General features: G+C 35.5%; 1 pseudogene; it reads left to right on the top strand.

Annotated features, from left to right (window-relative positions):
- The first annotated feature begins 2272 nt into the window (after positions 1-2272).
- Positions 2273-15882, top strand: LOC140675585 (uncharacterized; annotated as a pseudogene).
- Positions 15883-22594: the final 6712 nt, after the last annotated feature.

Raw genomic sequence — 22594 nt, forward strand, 5'->3', positions numbered from 1 at the left:
ATTTATTGATGAATGTAAAGTAAAGGCAATTGTGGAAGTTAAATCTATTTGTAATAGTGAAGATAGTGATTTAAAAATGGAGAGCTTTAGCGCAATTGACTTGAATACATTAGAGCAAATTATTACAAGATTACCTAATAAAAAAGTACTGATGAAGGTATAACCAGTAATATATTATAGATAGCTTTTTGTGTAGTTAAGGAAGAATTAGTGGAATTGATAAACAATTCTCTTAGTAAAGGTCAATGCCCAGATGAATGGAAAATATCTACAATATTACCGATTCCTAAGATAGATAAACCAAAGAAAGCGTGCGAGTATAGACCAATTAATGTACTTCCAACCTATGAAAAGGTCATAGAGTTGGTAGTAAAAGAACAATTGGAAAGGTATCTGGAAAGCAATAATATTCTAACTGACCACCAATCGGGGTTTAGAAGTAATCACTCCTGTGAAAAACAATCCAGGTAGTTATTGATGAGTGGAAATTGTTAGTTAGTGAAGGCAAAAAGGTAGGAGTTATATTTATGGATCTCAAACGGGCTTTTGAGACTGTAGATAGAGATAGGTTATTGGAAAAGTTGTATCAATATGGTATAAGAGATATTGTTCTAGACTGGTTAAGGTCATATCTAAGCGACAGGAAATAGCAAGTAAGATTCCAGAATAAATACTTTTGAAATACTTAATTGCAACCAAATACGGTGTACCGCAGGGTTCGGTATTAAGTCCTTTATTATTTATTATATATATAAATGACATAGTCAATGTTTGTACGAGTGAGTGTAATATAAAAATGTTTACTGATGATACGGTATTATATGTAACAGGTGATAGTTGTAAAGAGGTGGAAAGGAAAATGAATACAGGGTTTAATAGAATAGAGGATTGAATGCAAATAAGTTAAAATTGAATGCGTGTAAAACTAAATGTATGATAGTCAGGAGTACAAGAATGATATTGAATGATAATATTGTATTAAAATGCAGGAATGGAACTGTGATTGAGTGTGTAGATAAAATTAAATACCTTGGAATAATGATAGATAGTAAACTGCGCTTAGAAGATCACTGTAATTATATGCTAAAAAGATAGGCAAAAAGATAAGTTTCTTAAATAGAATAGGTAATGCTATATCTATATATACGAGGTGTACAAGTCGATTATTGCGCCCCATTTTGAATTTTGTGCAACATTGTTAGTATGTATGAGTGAAACGCAACTGAGTAAATTACAAATAGCTCAAAATCGAGCTACGAGAGTGATTCTTCAATGTGATCGAAGTACCAAAATTCAATCAATGTTGTATGCCTTGCAATTCATGTCAGTGAAGCAGAGGTTGCATTATAGTGTATGCTTGTTTATTTTTAAAATAATTAAGGGTATACTGCCGAAACAGTTAAAAAACAAAATTATAAGAGTGAATGAAATAAGTGAGAAACATACAAGACAGGTAAATGACATTGTGATACAGTTTCATAGAACAAGTAATGCTCAAAAAAGTCTGTTTCATAAGGGTGCGAAGATGTATAACGCTTTACCGTTAGATATAAAACAATATGGTGGTTTAAATGTATTTAAGCGAATATTAAAAGAATATATTGTGTCAGCTGTTCCGGCAGTGTAAGTGCTATGTATTGTGTAACATAAATAGCTGTGAAGGCTAATAAAGATTCATTCTCTCTCAATCTCTCTCTCTCTCTCTCTCCTTCTCTACCGCGTTGCAAATGCCTATCGTACCATGCGAACGCCTATCGCGTCGTTACCGTGGGGATATTATAAAAATTTTATATATATTTATTATTATTAATCTAATTATTTACTGCAAATATACATTATGGGAAAACAGAGGAGGATAAATATACCTATAAAAGTTGACATTCCTCTCTCTCACCATCAGACCTCCACAATCAGTCGGAGAGGACACTCCCTCCACCACCCTCCACCTGCAGAACCATCTGTACCTCCCCTTCCCCCTCCATCCGGGGACACTTGGTACCTCCCCTTCTCCACTCACGGACACATCAGTACAGGGGGGTGAGGTAAGCGGTTTCCCCGCTTTCCTCCCCCCTCAGATCCCTGAGTTAGAACTCTCTGTATATACCTACTTATATATATATTTTTTTATTTGTATATTCTGTATATGTTTTTTATACATTGCATTTTTCGGGATAAGAATATAAAATCTTTTAGCGCTTCTGTTGTGTTTCCGACAAGTGCAAAGAATTATGTTTTTATTCTAACAAATTAATAATTTAATATAATACAAATATAATTGATGTATTTTTCAGATTTTAAAATCGATAATTTTAGCACAATTTCTATCATTACTTTGATTAAATTTGTGCACAGCATAGTTACTTATTGCAGATTGAGAGTGGAACAGTGTCTGAAGGGCAGATCAGTTGAAGCACTCTATGCTTTTATTGAATGGAGAGGCGTATAGGTAAATACAGAATCAGTGCCATTTTATATTGCAGCAAGTAACGTATACGATGGACGTCCATGCTGACAGTGGCTGATAGGGAACTGAGGTACACGAATGGACTTTGGATAACATGTAGTGTAGGCCTCGTTCGTTTAGGTCTGAAAGGAGAGTGGTTTTTAGTGGCTGCAAACCCCACATACCCTGCGGGACCGACTAGCGGGGATGCAGTAGGCATTTTCCACTTCCCTCGTAAAAAAAAAAAAAAAAAATAATGTATATGATAATGTATATGTCACACATATTTGTTAAAAATGCATTTAATTATATATTTAATAAATATGATTACATTTTTGGTAAATTAATTAAAAAATAATTAAAATATTAATTCAAAAAATTATTACCGCTCGTATTTTTATCTACAAATAATTATTGAATAAACGACCAATGATCGAGCAATTTTAAATATATGTTGAAAAAATATTATATTTATTATTCTAAATTTTTAACGTATGAAACGTAAACGTTTCAGCTGTACGCAGCCTTTTTCAATACAATTGTGAACGTGTAACCAAAACTAAAGTAAAGCTGAATAGCATGTCGAAAGGGTCACATTTTTAGTATTATAACGTCAAAGTACAAATAAAAATTAACAAATATTGCAAATTTAACACAAACGATGTCAATACGATAATTAAAATATTGATTTAAATTAAAATATTTTTGTCAATTTTTATAATTAGAAAGTATTATTGTACTTAAAAAGTATGTTGAAGTAATGTATTAATTATAATTTATAGTTCACAATTAATGTATGATTTTTAATAATAATACATTTAATAAATATTTATATAAAATAATAAAATATATTTTTACATAAAACTATTAAAATATATTTTTGGTAAAAGCTATTAATTTAAAAAGAATATTTCTTAGAAAATATCTTTTCATATAGCTATTATCAATTTATTACAAAATACATATAAATAAAGCATACATAAAATAAATGTTTTATTTATACACATGTATGTACAATATATGTGTAGTAATAAAATGGTAGAAATATTTTTAATATTTTAAGTTATTCTTAAATTTATTCTTTAAAAAAGGAATTTTTATATTATAAATAAATTATTAATTTTTGTTTATGTCTGTATTTAAACATACATGTCTACAATGTCAAGTAAGAATTGACAATCATATTATTTTCTATCCGTTGATATGATACACGAAGTGTCGATAGTAAGAAAGTAACATATCACCAAGTTTATTAGGCGCCCGTCTTACATACTGTGTATAGTAGTTCACTTTGTTAGCTACTATCCTACTGTTATTATTCATCATCGTACAATATTTTACCGTATATATAATTTTAACTACAATTTAGATATATATGTATATATACATATATGTACATATGCAAATATAAATTTCATAAAAAGTGAGTGCCCGTTAGCCTTGTTACATTACTGCTTTTTGCCACAAGAGACCAGAAAGCATTTTCAGGTCGCATCTCGGTAATCCGATATGTTTGAGGAGGAACAAGAACAGCGCGATTTGTTACATGCCGCAATTCGCATTCCTAAGCATTTATGATTTCTGTTCCTAAACTATATAACTTACAACAAATAACGCCTAAACTAATACCAATAAACCTTATCTTTTTCATTTCCTCAAATTTTCCGATTCATAAACCGATAGGAAGATTCATGAGATATGTTTAGTCATAGTAAGTTGTGTTTGTGTTTCAATCTCCCGCGCTCTTCTGCGCTGTTAGCTGCATGCCCTCTATTGCTCATTGGCGTTTAGAGATGTCGTTGCGCGCAGCCCCGAGACGGGCTCGCTTCGCTCTCTTATGTGTGTGTGTAAAAATTCTAGTGAGATAATGTGTCGTACTAAGATCGCTGTTCCTTTCAATATTCATTACCACGAAATATCAAGTAAGATTATCGACCATGGTAATACATTAATGTTGGCAAGTGAAAGAGCGTGCTTCTTACTAGCTATTAGTGTCTTGTGAGATCCAGGACTTCAAAATATTGGCAATACCTTGTGAGATCCAAGGCGTTTAATTCTTACCATTAAATTAATACCATTAAATTCTTCCTCGTAAGATCCGAGACTCCCGTGTGCACGGTGGTTTCAATAACCAGTCAAAATCCTAGTTTTGGACATCACATACCTGTTGAGAGCACAGGCTTTTTTATGCAAGAGTGGCAAAACTATTGAGAGCAACAGTTTTGATGGCATTATCATGTACAACCTACAGACTATTGAGATCAAAGTCTTACTCGCATGATCCTATACATCCTACTGAGATCGTAGGCAGTACATCTTTTAACATATCGGCATTAAGGAATGGAACGACCGACAAGATTTTCTTAACTTATGTTAATACCATAACCTTACCCGTAAGTTATTAATTAATCTAGTGGACTCTAAATATTTATCTTTTTAAAGAAAAGTTAACCTGGAATATTCAAGCTATCTCTCTATAAAAGCATCTTTCTTACAACGGTTAGCTATTATCTGTCACTTAACCTTTTTCTTTTTTTTATAACATCATTTAATTTACTTTAATAATATCATTTAGTGATATCATATGCATTTATTTAAAATATGATATATTTGTAATGACACAATAAATGGTCAATATCTTTCATATTTAGTTTTGCATTAAATATATATATTGTTTTATTTACTTACAACCAAGTCCTTCATATATTTTTATTTTGACCTTTCTCTTATTTGACTTAACATTTGGTCCTTCGAGCCGGATTCAGTGCAAACGCATCTGAGAACGTCATTACATTTACTAAATTTGTGTCCTTCTGAAATATAATTTGTTTTGTCTTTGTCTAATCCTAACCAATAATTATAGTTTCGTTTTCAGTTTTATTTTTAGTTCTATTTTTAAGTATTATTTTAAGTCTTATTTACAAAGAACATGGCAAATCCGAGCCATCGTATATCACTGCAATTACGCAGATTTTTACTTATTCAAAATGCAGTTGAAGATGCATTGGAAAATAATGCTGAAACACTCACTCGTCACTTAATCCATACTCGACTAGAAGTTTTAGAGGCTAACTGGACAAAATTTCAATCTGAACAAAATAAAATCTGATAAAATATGTCAAGAATTTACAGAAGATTTTGAAGATCATATATTAGAAATAAGACATATGAAAGATGCCAAGAATTCTATGTGCAAGGTCGTTCAGCACTTCTTAATCGTCAAAAAGAATTAGAAGTCTCTAATTCGTCAATTCAATCTGCTGAATTACCAACAACCAATTTAAGAAATATAAATATCAACAAGACTGCCCCGAATTGAAATTCCTAAGTTCAGTCGACTACGACTCTTGAAGGTTATTTCACGATTTGTTCCTGTCTATGGTCGGTACCAATTTAAGAAATATAAATATCAACAAGACTGCCCCGAATTGAAATTCCTAAGTTCAGTCGACTACGACTCTTGGAGGTTATTTCACGATTTGTTCCTGTCTATGGTCGGTACCAACATTAGGCTCAGTAATGTAGAAAAAATGTATTATCTGAAGACAAGCTTACGCGGTGATGCAGCCAAGCTCATAACTAATCTTCCAGTATCAGAAGGTATATTTTCTGTCGCCTGGGATACTTTAGTTCATCGTTATGAAAATCAAACAAGATTCGTGCATCACGCTCTTCTAACAATCCATCCGATAATAGTTCACGAAGCCTCATAGCTTTAACTTCACAAACGGCTAGTGAGCTATCCTGTCATTTGTGCAAGTCTAAACATTATCTATCAACATGTAAAAAGTTCTTAGCCATGGATGCTTACCGCCGCAGAAGAGCTATTATTCAGTATAATCTCTGCTTTAATTGTCTGGGAAACCATATGGTAAATCGTTGCCTCAGTACGCGACGCTGTAGAAAGTGCGGTAAAAAACATCACACATCTATACATGACGGTTTTAAATCAAACACTTCAACCTCTGCTACTAACGCTACGAAATGCACCAGCAAAGATAATTCTACTTCTTCTACTACTAAGAATGTGGATTCGGAATGACAATAACCGCTACTCTCCCATCATGTACGACCAACAGCAACAACGAGGCCATTTACTCTACTCGCCACATGTCAAGTATTGGTACAACTTCGCGATGGAAGTTTTAAACCTGTCCGTATGTTAATCGACTCAGGCTCCGAGTTATCTTTTATAAGTGAAGAACTTGTTCAATTTTTAAACTTAACTCGCATTAAGGCCTCCATTCCGTTACGTGGTATTGGTGGCATTCATTCAGGATAAGAGGCTCCGTTAATGTAAAATTACACTCGATACATGATAATTCAATATCATACGAACTATGAGCATATGTCTTTCCACGTTTGACCTTCGAATTACCTTCATTTTCGATCAAGGAGGATTAGTGGGCTCACCCTTAAGGACTTACATTGGCAGATCCGAATTTTGGACGGCCTAAACCGGTCCATCTTATTCTTGGCGCAGATTCTTATCTTCAAATCATCAAATCTGACATAATACAAAGTGATCCGTCATTGCCAGCCGCGCAGCGAACCATATTCGGATAGATAGTCTCCGGGCCTGTTGATGCAATTCGAACAAATACCGATGTAAAGAGTTATCATTGCGCTGTCGATCATGATCTACAGGAAATGCTATTACAGTTCTAGCTCCAAGAAGAAGTATCGCAGCCTTTAACCAAAGGATAAAGTCCTGACGACAGCAAATGTGAAGAACATTTTTGTTCCACTTTCTCACGTGACAATTCAGGTCGATATATGGTATGGCTTTAAATCATCAGCCTCCTCTTTAGGTAACTCCTCTTCACAAGCATTAAAATGTCTTTCACGAATAAGACGACAATTCGAAAAGGATTCCTCCTACAAGGAGTTGTATACAAACTTTTTCCAAGAATACGCAGACTTAGGACCTATGATCCCCGTTCCTAAGTCAGACATTGACTGTTCTCATTCTTTTTATTTGCCACACCATAGAGTACTTCGCCAAAATGGCTCAACCACAAAATTACGCGTGGTTTTCAATGGTTCCAGCAAATCTGATAATGGAACATCTTTAAATGATATTTTATACTCTGGAGCAAAGTTACAAACAGAAATTTTCGATGTTTTATTATGATTTAGAAAGCATCGCTATGTCTTCACGACAGATATGATTAAGATGTACTGCCAAATAAGAATACATCCATCTAATTGGGATTTTCAGCGGATCTTTTGGTACAATTCAGAACAACAACCATATCCTTACCATTTAATAATTATAATATACGGTTTAAAGTGCGTTCCTTACACTTCGAGTTCTTCAAGATCTAATTGAGACCGAAGGTCAGAAGTTTCCTTTGGCAGTACTCTCATTAACTCGCGGACGTTACGTAGATGATATATTTGGAAGAACAGAATCAATATCAGAAACCATTGAGATTATTGAACAACTAAAATCTCTATGTCTGGCGGGCGGCTTTCCATTGCAAAAATGGAACTGCAATGATTCAGATATCCTACCTTTTTCGTCAATTCAACCGAATGAAGAAACCACAATGGTGGAATTTGAAAAGACACGAGTGAAAATTCTAAGATTAAGCTGGCAGCCAATCACAGATGTATTTAAATTCACCTCATTGCCCATCCCTAATCGGATTATCACAAAAAGAACTATTCTTTCAGAAATTGCAGTTTTACGACCCGTTGAGCTTTATGGCTCCTATTATAATTCGAGCAAAAACATTCATACAAAAGTTGTGGCTAACTAAAGTCGACTGAAATGAACCCCTATCCAAAACATTTCGAGATTGTTGGAGCAATTTCCGACAACAGCTATCTTCCCTAGATCAGATTATTATTTCTCACTGGATTAATTTCTCCTCTTCGGCTAATGAGATTGAGCTTCATGGCTTTTCTGATGCTTCGAATAAAGCCATGGCTTTATTTCGTTCACATTACTCTTATATGTGCCAAGACGAAGGTAGCACCATTAAAAGGTCTAACAACTCCTCGATTTGAATTAACAGTAGCCGTAATACTATCATAGCTCGTCTCCAAAGTTCAGCATACACTTTGCTTATCAAATTGCCCTACATTCCCATGGACTGATTCCGCTGTCACTTTGCACTGGATCTCTTCACATCCATCAAAATGGAGGGACTTTGTCCGTAATCGCACAATACTCATTCATGATACCGTGCCATCTGCCATGTGGAAATGTGTACCGGGGAAGGATCATCCTGCTGATTGCGCAACTAGAGGAGTTCCTGCCAGTCAATTACCACAGCATCTTCTTTGATGGACAGGACCTTCATGGTTAATTTAATAAAAAAAATTCTGGCCCGAACTGAACACAATGCCAACTTCTAACATAAATTTAGAAGAAAGATCCATAAATACTATGACTGTAACTCAGAATCCAAAACCCCTATATTGGGAGCTATTGGAACGATATTCCTCTCTAAGGAAACTTTTACGAATTACTGCTCTGTGTCAACGTGCCATCACGCGATTTCAAGGTATCAAATGCTCTCAGTGAGCCGCTAACACCGATAAATTTAAGGAATAGTTGTCAATTGTGGATCCTATATATACAGAACGTTCACTTTCATCAAGAGATGAAAATTCTGTCAAAAGGACAAGCTCTGTCTAAATCGAACCCTTTAATTCGTTTGACACCCTTTATAGATGAACATGGACTCTTAAGAGTTGGCGGAAGGCTTCATCATGCACGCTTAGATCCAGATTTTAAACATCCTTACATTTGACCAAAATCATCACCGTTCACTACTCTTGTGATAGCCGATGCACATCTACATACATTACATGGCGGAACTCAAGTTACATTAGCCTATATACGACAAACATATTGGATTTTAGGAGGACGGACTCCAGTCAGATCATACATCTTACGATGCATTCGTTGTACCCATTATCGGATATTAAGAGCTCAACAGTTAATGGGTCAACTACTATTAAACCGAGTTACTCCGTCACGTCCTTTCCTTCATGCAGGACTAGACTATGCAGGCCTATTTTCAATAAAAACTTGGCAAGGACGGGCTGCCAAAGTCTACAAAGGATATCTCGCAATATTTGTGTCTCTCCACATCTGACGTACACTTAGAAGTAGTCACTGAGTATAGTACTGAAGTATTCCTCGCCGCGTATAAGAGATATATTAGTCTTCATAGCATTTGTGCAATTTTACAGAGTGATAATGGCAATTTTGTTGAAGTCGAAGCTGAATTAAGATTATACACTTCGGCTTCCAAAGAACTGAAGGAACTTGCAAAATTACTATCCGATTCCAGTATAGAATGGCTATTCATTCCTCCTGCTGCTCCACACTATGGAGGCAAATGGGAAAGAGCAGTGAAATCAACATAGTTTCATCTTCGTCGTATTCTCGGAAACACGATTCTAACTTACGAGGAATTAACAACTCTTGTCACACAAATTGAAGCCATCTTGAACTCGCAGCCTCTATGCCCATTATCTGAAGACAATGATGATTTTTCCGCATTAACACCTGGGCATTTTTTAATTGGTGAACCATTAAATGTCATCCCTGAACCGAATCTATTAGATCAGCCAATTTCTCGTGTAACGCGATAGCAACTTATCCGTCACAATGTAGGCCTCTTTTGGAAACGCTGGACTTCAGAGTGTCTACAACATTACCAAGCCATCACCCAATGGCATCACCTTTCTACTAAAGGAAATTAAGAAAGGTTCCTTAGTCCTTATATGTGACGAACGTTATCTACCTACAAAATGGCCATTAGGCCGAGTTACAGCATTACATCCAGGCCAAGATGATTTAGTCAGAGTGGTCACTCTCCGAACAGCTATGACTAGCTTTAAACGACCTATAACCAAAATTTGTGTACTATTGCCCGATATAAATTGACAAACTATTCAGCAACTTTGTTCCCAAAGGCGGGCGGGAAATGTTTAGTCATAGTAAGCCGTGTTTGTGTTTCAATCTCCCGCGCTCTCCTGCGCTGTTAGTCTGCATGCCCTCTATTGCTCATTGGCGTTTAGAGATGTCGTTGCGCACAGCCCCGAGACGGGCTCGCTCTCTTATGTGTGTGTGTAAAAATTCTAGTGAGATAATGTATCGTACTAAGATCGCTGTTCCTTTCAATATTCATTATCACGAAATATCAAGTAAGATTATCGACCATGGTAATACATTGATGTCGGCAAGTGAAAGAGGGTGCTTCTTACTAGCTATTAGTGTCTTGTGAGATCCAGGACTTCAAAATATTGACAATATCTTGTGAGATCCAAGGCGGCCATTAAATTCTTATCCTCATGAGATCCGAGGCTCCCGTGCGCACGGTGGTTTCAAAACCAGCCAAAATCCTAGTTTTGGACATCACACACCTGTTGAGATCCGAGGCTCCCGTGCGCACAGTGGATTCAATAACCAGCCAAAATCGTAATTTTGGACATCACACATCTGTTGAGAGCACAGGCTTCTTTATGCAAAAGTGGCAATACTATTGAGAGCAACAGTTTTGATGGCATTATCATGTACCAACCTACAGACTATTGAGATCAAAGTCTTACTCGCATGATCCTATACATCCTACTGAGATCGTAGGCAGTACATCTTTTAACATATCGGCATTAAGGAATGGAACGGCCGACAAGAGTTTCTTAACTTATGTTAATATCATAACCTTACCCGTAAGTTATTAATTAATCTAGTGAACTCTAAATATTTATCTTTTTAAAGAAAAGTTAACCTGTATTCAAGCTATCTTTCTATAAAAGCATCTTTCTTACAACGGTTAGCTATTACCTGTCACTTAACGTTGTCTTTTTTTATTACCATCGTTTAATTTACTTTAATAATATTACTTAGTGATATCATTTGTTTAAAATATGATATATTTTGAAATGACACAATAAATGGTCAATACCTTTCATATTTAGTTTTGCATTAAATATATATATTATTTTATTTACTTACAAGTCCTTCATATATTTTTATTTTGACCTTTCTCTTATGGTTTGACGTAACAAGATAGTATATATATATAATTACTTTTTACCTTTTTCCTTTTTTTTCTTACTCCCGAAACACGTTCTAATCATAACTTTCAAGATTAAAACATATTCTATCATTGGTCGTTATTTCTACGGGTTCCGAAATTTTGTTCAACCCCCACAAAAGGCCTTTCTTGTATTTTATAGTTAGTTTTACAATTATTGAGCAATTCTAAGTCGTCAGTTTTAGAGAAAACACCTTCGATTTGTAATATTGCGCCAAATAAAGTCTTGTAACTAGATAACTGTACCTTTTTATTCATTACGTCGCGTTCAGCACGTAATAGATTGCGCGATCCTCTACTATCGTACAAGCGTCTGCGCGAGCAATACAATGTTAGTACGTATACAGACATACACTAACACATTGACTAAGAATTCATTTTTGTAATGTTGGTAACAGTGACGTTGGAATTTTCTCGCCGGTCCTATTGACCCTTAATTGAATATTTTCTTATATTTTCTCTGCAGTTGTGGTACACATGTTCGAAAAGAACATTAATTCACTAAAAAAGAGAGAGAAAAGTCCTTTCTTTGTTTATACAATAAACCAAATTGGATAATTTTACAATAGCAAACAATTGTTATCAATAAGTATAATTAAATAAAAATGGATCATTTTATAAACTTTTTCGAAGACAGTGACAGTGATGATGATTGTGAAATTATAGAATTTCTTTTTTTTTTTTGACGAAAGCGACGATGAACAAGATTTAACAGTAAATATCAGTGCAATTATAGAAGACAATAGATCTGAATTTAATGCAATACCTAAAGTGGAGAATTATATAGAAATTATAAACCGTTTGAATGCTGAAGATTTTAAAACCAATTTCGGTACATAAATTAATAAATTAGCAATATAAAAATTACATACATAAATATATATATATATATAGAGAGAGAGAGAGAGAGAGGACTTCCGCTTCCGGTGCGTTGAGTAGTGACACGTGGCGAATAAGAGGCTGTGGAAAGTGAACGGGTGGATAAAGTGAAAGAGGGAGTTTGAGAGTGTGAGGGTGAAAGAGAGAGAGTGAGAGTGAAGAGCGAGTGTGGAGAGAGTAGAGAGAGGGAGGTATAGAGAGGAAAGAGAGACAGAGAGGTAGCAGTAAAAAGTGACAGTTGGGGCATAGAGAGTAAAGATATTGAGAAGGGCAAATAGACAGGGAATTAGGCATAGAGGAGAAAGCTTTAGAGAAAGGCAAGTGGATAGGGAGCGACTAAGGTGTAGACGTAGAGGGCGTAAGTGGATAGAAAGAGAATTGGAATGGCTGAGGGTTTAGGGAAAGGCGGGAAGTTTGGGAAGGAGAGAAGAAGGAGTGAAGGGAATATGGAAAAGTAGATAAAGAGGAAGAGAGAGGATTGAGAGGGAAACGAAGAGAGGGCATTTTTAAAAAGTAGGAAGACGATTAGATCGTCGGATAGAAAAGAGGAGAGAGAATGGGAGGAGATGAAGAAATGGAGGGTTGAGATGGAGAGGGTGATGAAGGAGGGAATGAAGGGGTGGATTGAGGAGATGAGAAAGGAGCTTAGAGAGATGGAAGAGAGGTGAAAGAAGGAAAGGGAAGAGTTCAAGAGTTGTATTAAGGGGTTAGAGAGGAGGGTGATGGAGCTGGAAAAGGATAGGCAGAAAGGGGAAGGAGGGGACAGAGGGAAGGGGAAAGAGGAGGGAGAGGATATGGAGAGAAAGATGAAAGAGGTGGAAAGAAAGATGGAGATGAAGGATAGAGAGAAAAGAAGGAGGAATATAATAATAAGAAGAGTGGAAGTGAAAGAAGGAAAAAGAAAAGAGGTGGTAGAGGGGATAATAAGGGACATAGAGACAGAGGCGAGGGTTAAAGAGGTAAAGAAATTAGGGGGAGACAGAGAGAAAGATAGGGAAATGGTGTTAGTGAGGTTGGAGGATGAGGAACAGAGAAGGGAGATATGGAGGAAGAAGAGTGGGCTGAGGGGGAGGAAGGACAGAGTATTTGAGGATTGGACATGGAAGGAAAAGAGGATGAGGTGGAAATTGGAGGAGATTGCAAGAAAAGAGGAGAATTCGGGAAAGAGGTAGCCTCCATGCGCCATTTAATGTAAAAAGAATTCAAGTCCATATCTCCAATAATTTCGAAGAAAATAGTCTGTCACAGGTTATTTGGCTCCTGTATACAGGGTGTTCCCGAATTGCCAGATCAACTCTCGTGGGTAGATAGAGCGTGTTAAACTGAAAACAAAAGTCTTATATCATTTTGCTAAATTCGCAATAATTAATGAGATATAAATTAATAAAAATCGGCCAATCCGTGCCAGTATAAGCGCGCGGCGCGAAGAAGCCTTCTACTTATTACTTGATACTAGGCGCGCGACGAGACAGTAGGCGGAGCGCTCTACAAAGGACGTACAAAAGGTACTGAAAGAGACACGTACAGTGCGCGCTGCGTTTATGTCTTGCCGCGCGCCTAGTATCAAATAACAACTGGAAGGTTTCTTCGCGCCGCGCGTTTATACTGGCACGGATTGGCCGATCTTTATTAATTTATATCTCATTAATTATTGCGAATTTAGCAAAATGATATAAGACTTTTGTTTTCAGTTTAACACGCTTTATCTACCCACGAGAGTTGATCTGGCAATTCGGGGACACCCTGTATATAATAAAAACATCTAATACAATTTTGTTGATATAGTTTATATCCAACATCATGTGAAGTAATATTACTTTTAATAAGTCCAATGTTGGAACAAAGAAATAACGATTTTGGAAATAAATCCATTCCAGCTAAAAATCAATTATATTAATGTCGCTATGGTTTATGGCCACACCTGAAAGTTTTCAGTATACTTTTTTAATAATTTATTTACATTGTTTTTTTTTTTAAATAAATAAGGTAAAGATAAATTTTTGTTTTCAGATCAGTAAGTGATAGATTCGGGGTTGGCAAAGCAACTTGCTTTAAATCATTAAGAAGAGTAGTATCTGCTCTTTTCCAAATTGCACATCAATTCATTCAATGGCCAACTGAACAAAGAGCTGTTGAAGTAATGAATGAATTTCATAAAATAAGTGGATTACGTGGTGTTATTGGAGCTATTGACGGAACTCCTATTGAGATCAATAAATCTTCAGAAAATGGTGATGATTAAATATGCCGCAAAGGATACTCTGCCATACATCTACAAGTAAATTATGTTCAAACTTTACACACACACACACGCCCGCTCGCACGCACGCACGCACGCACACGCACATATGTATATATATATGTGTTAAAACTTAATTTATTTATCTATCAATTTATTGATTTATTTATTTATTCATTATTTAACACGAAAATTTAAAATAAAATTTTAATGGAGAAAATGTACGGTAAGCACCAAGGGTCCCATGGCATGCTACGCTCCTAAGTACTCCGGCCGCGCACCGTCTGATTAGTCAACTTTAATTGTTAATAACTTGGTAAATAATGGTCTGAGCCAAAATCGGAAAAGAAACTTTTTACTCAAAATTCCACCTTCTTTCACCCCCTAAAATATTAATTGAAAGTTACGAGACACCCTGTGTATATATATATATATATATATATATATACATATATATATATTTTACTTGTTCTCTAGTAAGATAACCATTGTTTTTAAATGGCACCATTAAATTTAAATTGAGTGGGTATGCAATATCTCCTACAAGATAACTGTCATTAAGAAAGTAAAACTCTGGTTTTTCCATGTAGTCATTTATTTGCGAATTACGCAATACCCGAGCATTGTGTACACTGCCCGCATGGCCTACTAGTACACTTGTAAATAATAATTTTTGAGTGCAAACTGCCTGCAAAATAAGCTATTATTAAAAATTACACAAAGACGGATATCACATTGTTAATTATACATATATTAATATGTAACATATATATAGATATAGCAATACATTTATAACACAATAAAGCTATAATATATATATATATTATATAAATATATATATATATATATATATATATATGTATATTTTTAACTGTTGTTTGTCGGCAGCTCGCGTTGCTATAGAAAGAGCATTTGATGTATTAAAAACAAGGTGGAGAAGAATATTCGACAGATTGTCACTAATAGATCTTAAAAAAATACCAGAATATGTAGTTGCTATTTGCGTATATATATATTGCACAATATTTGTATCTTACATAATGATTTTATAAATGATGAAGCAGAAAATATTGACAATCAACCTTATTTTGTATGGAGAGAAAATATACAAGATGCAAATATTGAGGCTGCCAAAGCAAAACGTAATGCAATAATGAATGATTTGCAAATGCGATTTTAATTTAATTACATTTTATTTTATTGTCATTAAATATTGTAATAAAGAAGATTAAATGTGATATGTATAACACTTTTATATTAAAACAAGCTATAATAGAAAAAAATTGGAATATTATATAAATTATACACACGCACACACACGCACGCACGCACGCACGCACGCATATATTATTACGAAATTGTTTAGTTACAATTTTATTATGATTATTATATATATTATAACATCATTAAAATAAACAACATTAATTTTTTAGATGTTATTTTATTAATAACAAAATTTTTACAAACATTTATACGAATAAGATTTTATTTTTTTATTATGTTTAATATCAAAATATTTTTGATAATTTTTTATAATATCACAATTCAATATAACTTTATTTACCTCATATTTGTATAATTTTAACATAAAATAAACTGTAAAGTTTAAAATAAAAATAAAGCTTTTTCATATTATAACATTAACATAAAATAATGACAATCTTGCAGTTTTAACTTAATAGCTTCATTAAATAGTTTATCTAAACAAAAAGAGATCGCACGCGTTACATCTTTCAATTATATGTAAAATAAATTTAATGTTATTTGCGAAGAATATGTGAAGAATTTAAATAATTAACTGAAATGAACACTTTAAATATTAGATATTACAACTAGTGAATTCTAAATCGAAATGGCTTATAATTTGTAATCATCATCATATTTTATGAGGAATTATTAATCTTAATAAGAATTTTGTCAAAAACTCCAATAACATCACGTAATTCACATGTAAATCCAATATTCACATTATAAAACTCATTTTCTTCAACAACTCTTTGTTTAGTTGGCCACTGAATGAATTGGTGCAAAATTTGGAAAAGAGCAAATTTCATTCTTTTTAATCTAATAGCATTTTCGAGCGGTACGGATTAACCCAACTCGGGTTCCAGGTTTTCCAATCACAGTCATTCCATTCTTCTGGAAAATGATTCTCCAGAAGAATGGAATGACTGTGATTGGAAAACCCGGAACTCGGGTTGATCCGTACCGCTCGAAAACATTATAAAGTAAGTTACAATATATAGCATAGAGTTCACTGATTGTAAGCATAACATAACATTTTGAAAATTAAATGTAATTATATTTTAATAAAAAAAGTAAATCAATATTTTAATATAACTAATAGAAATTATAATTCTCTGTAAAACAAATATTTAGTGCAAATCTATAAATCTATAAACATAATGAAATTTATTAATATTTAAAAGTAATTTAAACTTTATTTTATCTTTATTTCTTTGCTAAATATAATTTTGTCATTACGTCCAAATAACTTTTGTTACATTCTGATTTTTTCTTCGTGCATCTCGAGTCTTTCTTTCCTGAATTTGTCAAACATTTCAAGTTTTTTCTCCTCTCGTATATTTCTTTCTTTCTGATAAATTTTACTTTGGCTTACTAATTCTTCTAAAAGATGCTCTCTTTTTCTCTTAACCGATTTTGTAGAACTTGATGGCGATGATGATGTTGAACTGGATGGTGACAGACTTGACCCAGCTTCAGAAGCCAAACATTTTGGTGTAATCCATGCTCGATTACCAAATATCTCATTCATATCCTATTTAAAGTGTTTAAAAAGTATAATGTCATTTTGTTATAAATATAAAATAGTATAATTTAATATAAATATAAAAATAAAAGTATAATTTAATTTTTTTCAGTTTAAATTTAACAAAGTAAATAAGTTTTCCAAGTACATACCTTGTAGAATTGCCACGTTTTTCTATCGTTCCCTGATTTGTTGTTGTGTCTTTTATATTTTTGTAGGTACGTTTTAAACAAGATATTTTGTTGCTGTATTGAACAGAAGTTTTTTTACTGTTTGAATTAATTTTGTTTATTTCCTTGGAAATAGTTTCCCAAAATTCTCCCTGTCTTAATCGTCCCTTTTTTAGGTGGTCTTCTTTTTCTTTATATAATGTGATAAGAAGTTGTGTGTGATTTGGTGCTCAAAATGAAATATTTCTTTCTATACACATAAACAAAAAAATTTTAATAAAATGTAAAGTATTAATTTATAGTTATAGAAAGTAATAATAAGAGAGCCGTAGCACAATGAAAAATATAAGGAATAAGAACAGAGAATAACGTTGGAAAGAAAGAGAGAAATATTTTCTCTCTTTCTAAGGTTATTTCTGTTCCTATTTTTTATATTTTTCATTGCTAGAGCCCTCTTATTATTTTACATTTGCACCTACAGATAGCTTTTTTATAAATGTATTCAAGTTCTATCGTACCTTCATTTTGACATTGTTCAAAACAATTTTTTTTCTCGTTAAATTGACCTTGTGACACATCTATTTTATTTGCTGTTTCTATATTGAGTTTGTTTAATTCTTTATTGGTTAATTCTTGTAAATAGGCATTATTTAAACAAATATATAAAAAATGTAAAAAAATATATTGTATTATTATATACAAATATATAATATATTACGTATAAAAAAAGAAACTAACCTATAGAAGCTTTTTCAACAGATTCTTGATCAGTTTCAATTGTTATAGTTGTATCTTCATTTATATACACATCGAAATTAACTAAATCCATTTTTCTTTAAAAAATATTACAAAAGAACTGTTTCAACTGAAACCCGCTTCAACGAAAATTTAACTACTGCCGTAAAGTCACTAGATTTAAAATTGCCGCGTCTGCCGCATTAACTGCTTCTACCCGGAATGAAGCAGTTTATGAGCACATTTTTGTCAAGGACTGCGTTCCATAAAGTACATATGCGTACATATGGATGCATATGCGTGCATACGTGTGATACTTAAACGACATCATGCGCGCATATGTACGCATATGCACTTTTCGGAACGCAGCCAAGGATTAATGATTTCTTTATCACACGCGTGATCGATTATGTCTGTCTCTTTTCCGTAATTCGCATCTCGGCAATATTATGCGCGAGCCAGTAGTATATGGTCTACGGCCTTATTTACACCAAGCACTGATACGCGTAGTAAGTAGTATACTAGCCAATCATAGCCATTCTTCTAAAAAATGGAAAGATTGTGTTGGCCAGTAGTATTTAATACGTACATCAAAGTATGTCGGTGTAAACACTGAGCTCTATCACATACTGGAGCGAGCCTTCAAGGAGTGGAGGTGTCAGCCGAAAAGGACACATATACATATAATGGTCGGCTAGTTTTCTTTATCTCAGCGATTCACTGATTGGTTAGAATTATTATAATATCTTAGCTAAAAAGAGACAGAGATCCAATTACTGCTATACAGGATATTCCAGAACAACCTTCCGTCCGTAAAATGACGTATTCCTGACACAATTCTAAGACAATTTCTCCTTTACCAAAATTTGATTTGAAGCGTAGTTTTTGAGTTATAAGCAACAATAGTTAGCAAATCACACGTCGAGTACAGAAGGCAGGCAGGAGCGGCGCGGCGCACCGCGAGCGCGGGCGCAGCTGACCGTCCGACGAGTGATTACCGCCGCATAAATCAAAATCGCTAACTATTTTATCTTATAACATAAAATTATGCTTTAAATAAAATTTTAGTAAAGAAGAAAATGTCTTATAATTACGTCAGGAACAAGTATTCCTTAAAATAACGTCGGACGCTGCGATCAGCTGATTGCTACACGCGATGTGTGTATGCTGAGTGTGTGCGTAAAAGAAAGGGACAGAGTGAGTGAGTGAGTGAGAGAGGGAGAGGGGGTAAGAGAGAGGGAGAAGGGGAAGAGTGGGGGAAATGAGAGGGAGGGGAGAGGGGAGAGAGGGTGTAACAGTACACCTTTCCCGATATCTCGGATAAGCTCGTCGGTTCCAGGATTCGGGAGAAGGGGAAGACTCCAATTGACGAGAACGGGTTTTCGTATGACAAACATTTATTTAGCGGTCGTATTTACATGTGGTAGGGTCGTGTGCTATATACATGTGTAGTTGTATACGTGTGAGATGTGTATGTGAGTGCGAGCGCAGGCGGACGCGGTCGGCAAGCGGTTAGCGGCGCGGGTGACAGCGGTGCGTATTACAAGCGGGCTGCGCGGGTTCTTACAAGCTAGGCGAGCGGTACATGCGTTTATCTACAAGCTAGGTGTGCGGCTGTCTATAAGCTAGGCGAGCGGTACATGCGGTTATCTACAAGCTAGGCGAGTGGTACATGCGGTTATCTACAAGCTAGGCGCGAGTTGTGAACGTGTCGCAATACAGTGCGAGTACCTACAAGCTAGACGGCGCGGGTTGCGAGCGGGTCGCAATACGAGCAAGCTTCTATGAACTAAGCGGCGCGGGTTGCGAGCGAAGAGTCGCCGTATGATGCGACTATCGCCGCACGGTTATTTGTTAGCGGGCCGCTGGGGCGGCGATCAGGCGCGCTGTCGTCGTTCACCGGGCACACCCGGCAGAAGAAGGGAACACCCTCCTTCCGGATCGCATGGTCAGGAGCGGAGTCGGTCACCGGGAACACCCGGCAGGAGAAGAGAACACCCTTCTCCAGGATTGACGGTCAGTCGGAATCGCGGCCGCCGGGAATACCCGGCAGAAGGAGAGCACACCCTCCTTCCGGATCGCGTGGTCGAGAACGGAGTCGGTCATCGGGAACACCCGGCAGAAGAAAAGAACACCCTTGTTCCGGATCGACGGTTGGCTGGGATCGCGATCGCCGGGAACACCCGGCAGAAGGAGAGCACACCCTCCTTCCGGATCGCGTGGTCGAGAACGGAGTCGGTCATCGGGAACATCCGGCAGAAGAAGAGAACACCCTTGTTTCGGATCGACGGTCAGGAACTTGGAGAGAGGATTGAATCTAGCTGCTGGCTTCGCTTCAGAGCTTAGCTCTGAGGCTCTTACCCGGTCGGATTCAGAATCAGGACAGGTACCTGGTCGTCGGTCGGTCGGACTTATATACCCGGGAGCCTTCCCTCTTTCTCGCTACGTTCGAGAGAGAGGGAGATCTCAGTGGCGTGCGCGATAGTTCGCGCAGTGGGGGCGCCCATTGGCGCCGAGTCGTGATATCGGAGCGGGTGTTCGGCTCTGTGATCGCTAGTGACGGCGTGTCGTCACAAGGGGGAGAGAGGCGAGAGAGGGAGAGAGAGAGAAATAACCGTCTCCGCGACGGCGATGCTCCTTCGATTGTCATCGACATTGTCGTCGACGACTTCAGACCGATCGATATATTGATTTTCCTGCTCAGCTGACAAACACATTGCGTGTAGCAATCAGCTGATCGCAGCGTCCGACGTTATTTTAAGGAACACTTGTTCCTGACATAATTATAAGACATTTTCTCCTTTACCAAAATTTTATTTAAAGCATAATTTTATGTTATAAGATAAAATAGTTAGCGATTTTGACTCATGCAGCGGTAATCACTCGTCGGACGGTCAGCTCCGCCCGCGCTCGCGGTGCGCCGCGTCGCTCCTGCCTGCCTTCTGTACTCAACGTATGATTTACTAACTATTGTTGCTTATAACTCAAAAACTACGCTTCAAATCAAATTTTGGTAAAGGAGAAATTGTCTTAGAATTGTGTCAAATACGTCATTTTACGGACGAACGGTTGTTCTGGGACACTCTGTATATGTCTCCCTCTAATTTGCGGACACAATGTTCTTTGAAACAAAAAAGGGTCGTTCCAGTATGTTATAGAGCTCAGTGGGTGTTAATAAGACATATGCTGTCATCTTTACGTTCTTTTATTCGTATTGAGCATAGACCTTAAGACCTGGACCGAGCCATCTATCGGTGAAAGTGATCGGAAGAAAAGAGAGAGAAAGGACACAAAGACGGCCACTCTCTATTTCTTTTTATTCAACGCCGTAATACTAGGAGAACCAATCACAAATCTTAGAAAGAGAGAAATATATGTCTGCATGCTAGAGTTTCTCTCGTAAGAGTATGAAGTAAGAGTAAGGCATATATATAATAAAGCATATATTGCTAACGGGTCTCAAAAACATGAGAGAACAGTACGGTGCAGACGATATATCGTTCTCCTTGTTTAGCAGGACTCGATTTGTAATACGCATATGCAAGGATTTTACACATATACATATATATTTAAAAAGCATTTGAAGGTTAAGAAAAATAGGTAAATTATGTTACTGATGTGACCGAAAAGCATCACAAAAAGAAAATATTTCATTACATAGATAAGAAATATTGATATTATTTAATAAATATCTTATCAATGATACAGTACATGTATAATCAATGATAGTAATGTACGTATAATCAAAATTTTAGTTTTCCAAAGGATTTAACTGTACGTCAAAAATGGATAAATGTAAATGATGATGTATTACATATTTATATTCTATCCACTTTACCGAATTGAATATAAAGACAAGTAACATTTTTGGGAAAAATAAATTTCTACTTAAACGCGGTACAATTCCTTCAATGTTTATTACGAATCCTCTTGTCATACAAGATGAAGTTGATTTGTCACTAAAAGCACTAATAAACATGACTATGAACGAGAATTTGGATATGAATATGATAATGAAAAATATCGAAATAAAGATGAATTGTCATCAGAAACATCGACAAACATAATTATAAATAATAATTTTGTCAGATGTGAATACAAAAATGAAGATGATTTGTCATCAGAAGCACAGACAAACATGACTAGAAACAAGAATTTAGTCGGATATGAATATGATAAAGAAAATGAAAATAAAAATGAAAATGAAAATGGAATTAAAGGTAAATCTAAAAGTATTATTTATATAATATTATAAATGCTTTCATTAGAAATAACAATAATTTGTTCATTGGCTTA

The sequence above is a fragment of the Anoplolepis gracilipes genome, unplaced genomic scaffold (genome assembly GCF_047496725.1).
Source record: "Anoplolepis gracilipes unplaced genomic scaffold, ASM4749672v1 Contig19, whole genome shotgun sequence".
Lineage (NCBI taxonomy): Eukaryota > Metazoa > Arthropoda > Insecta > Hymenoptera > Formicidae > Anoplolepis > Anoplolepis gracilipes.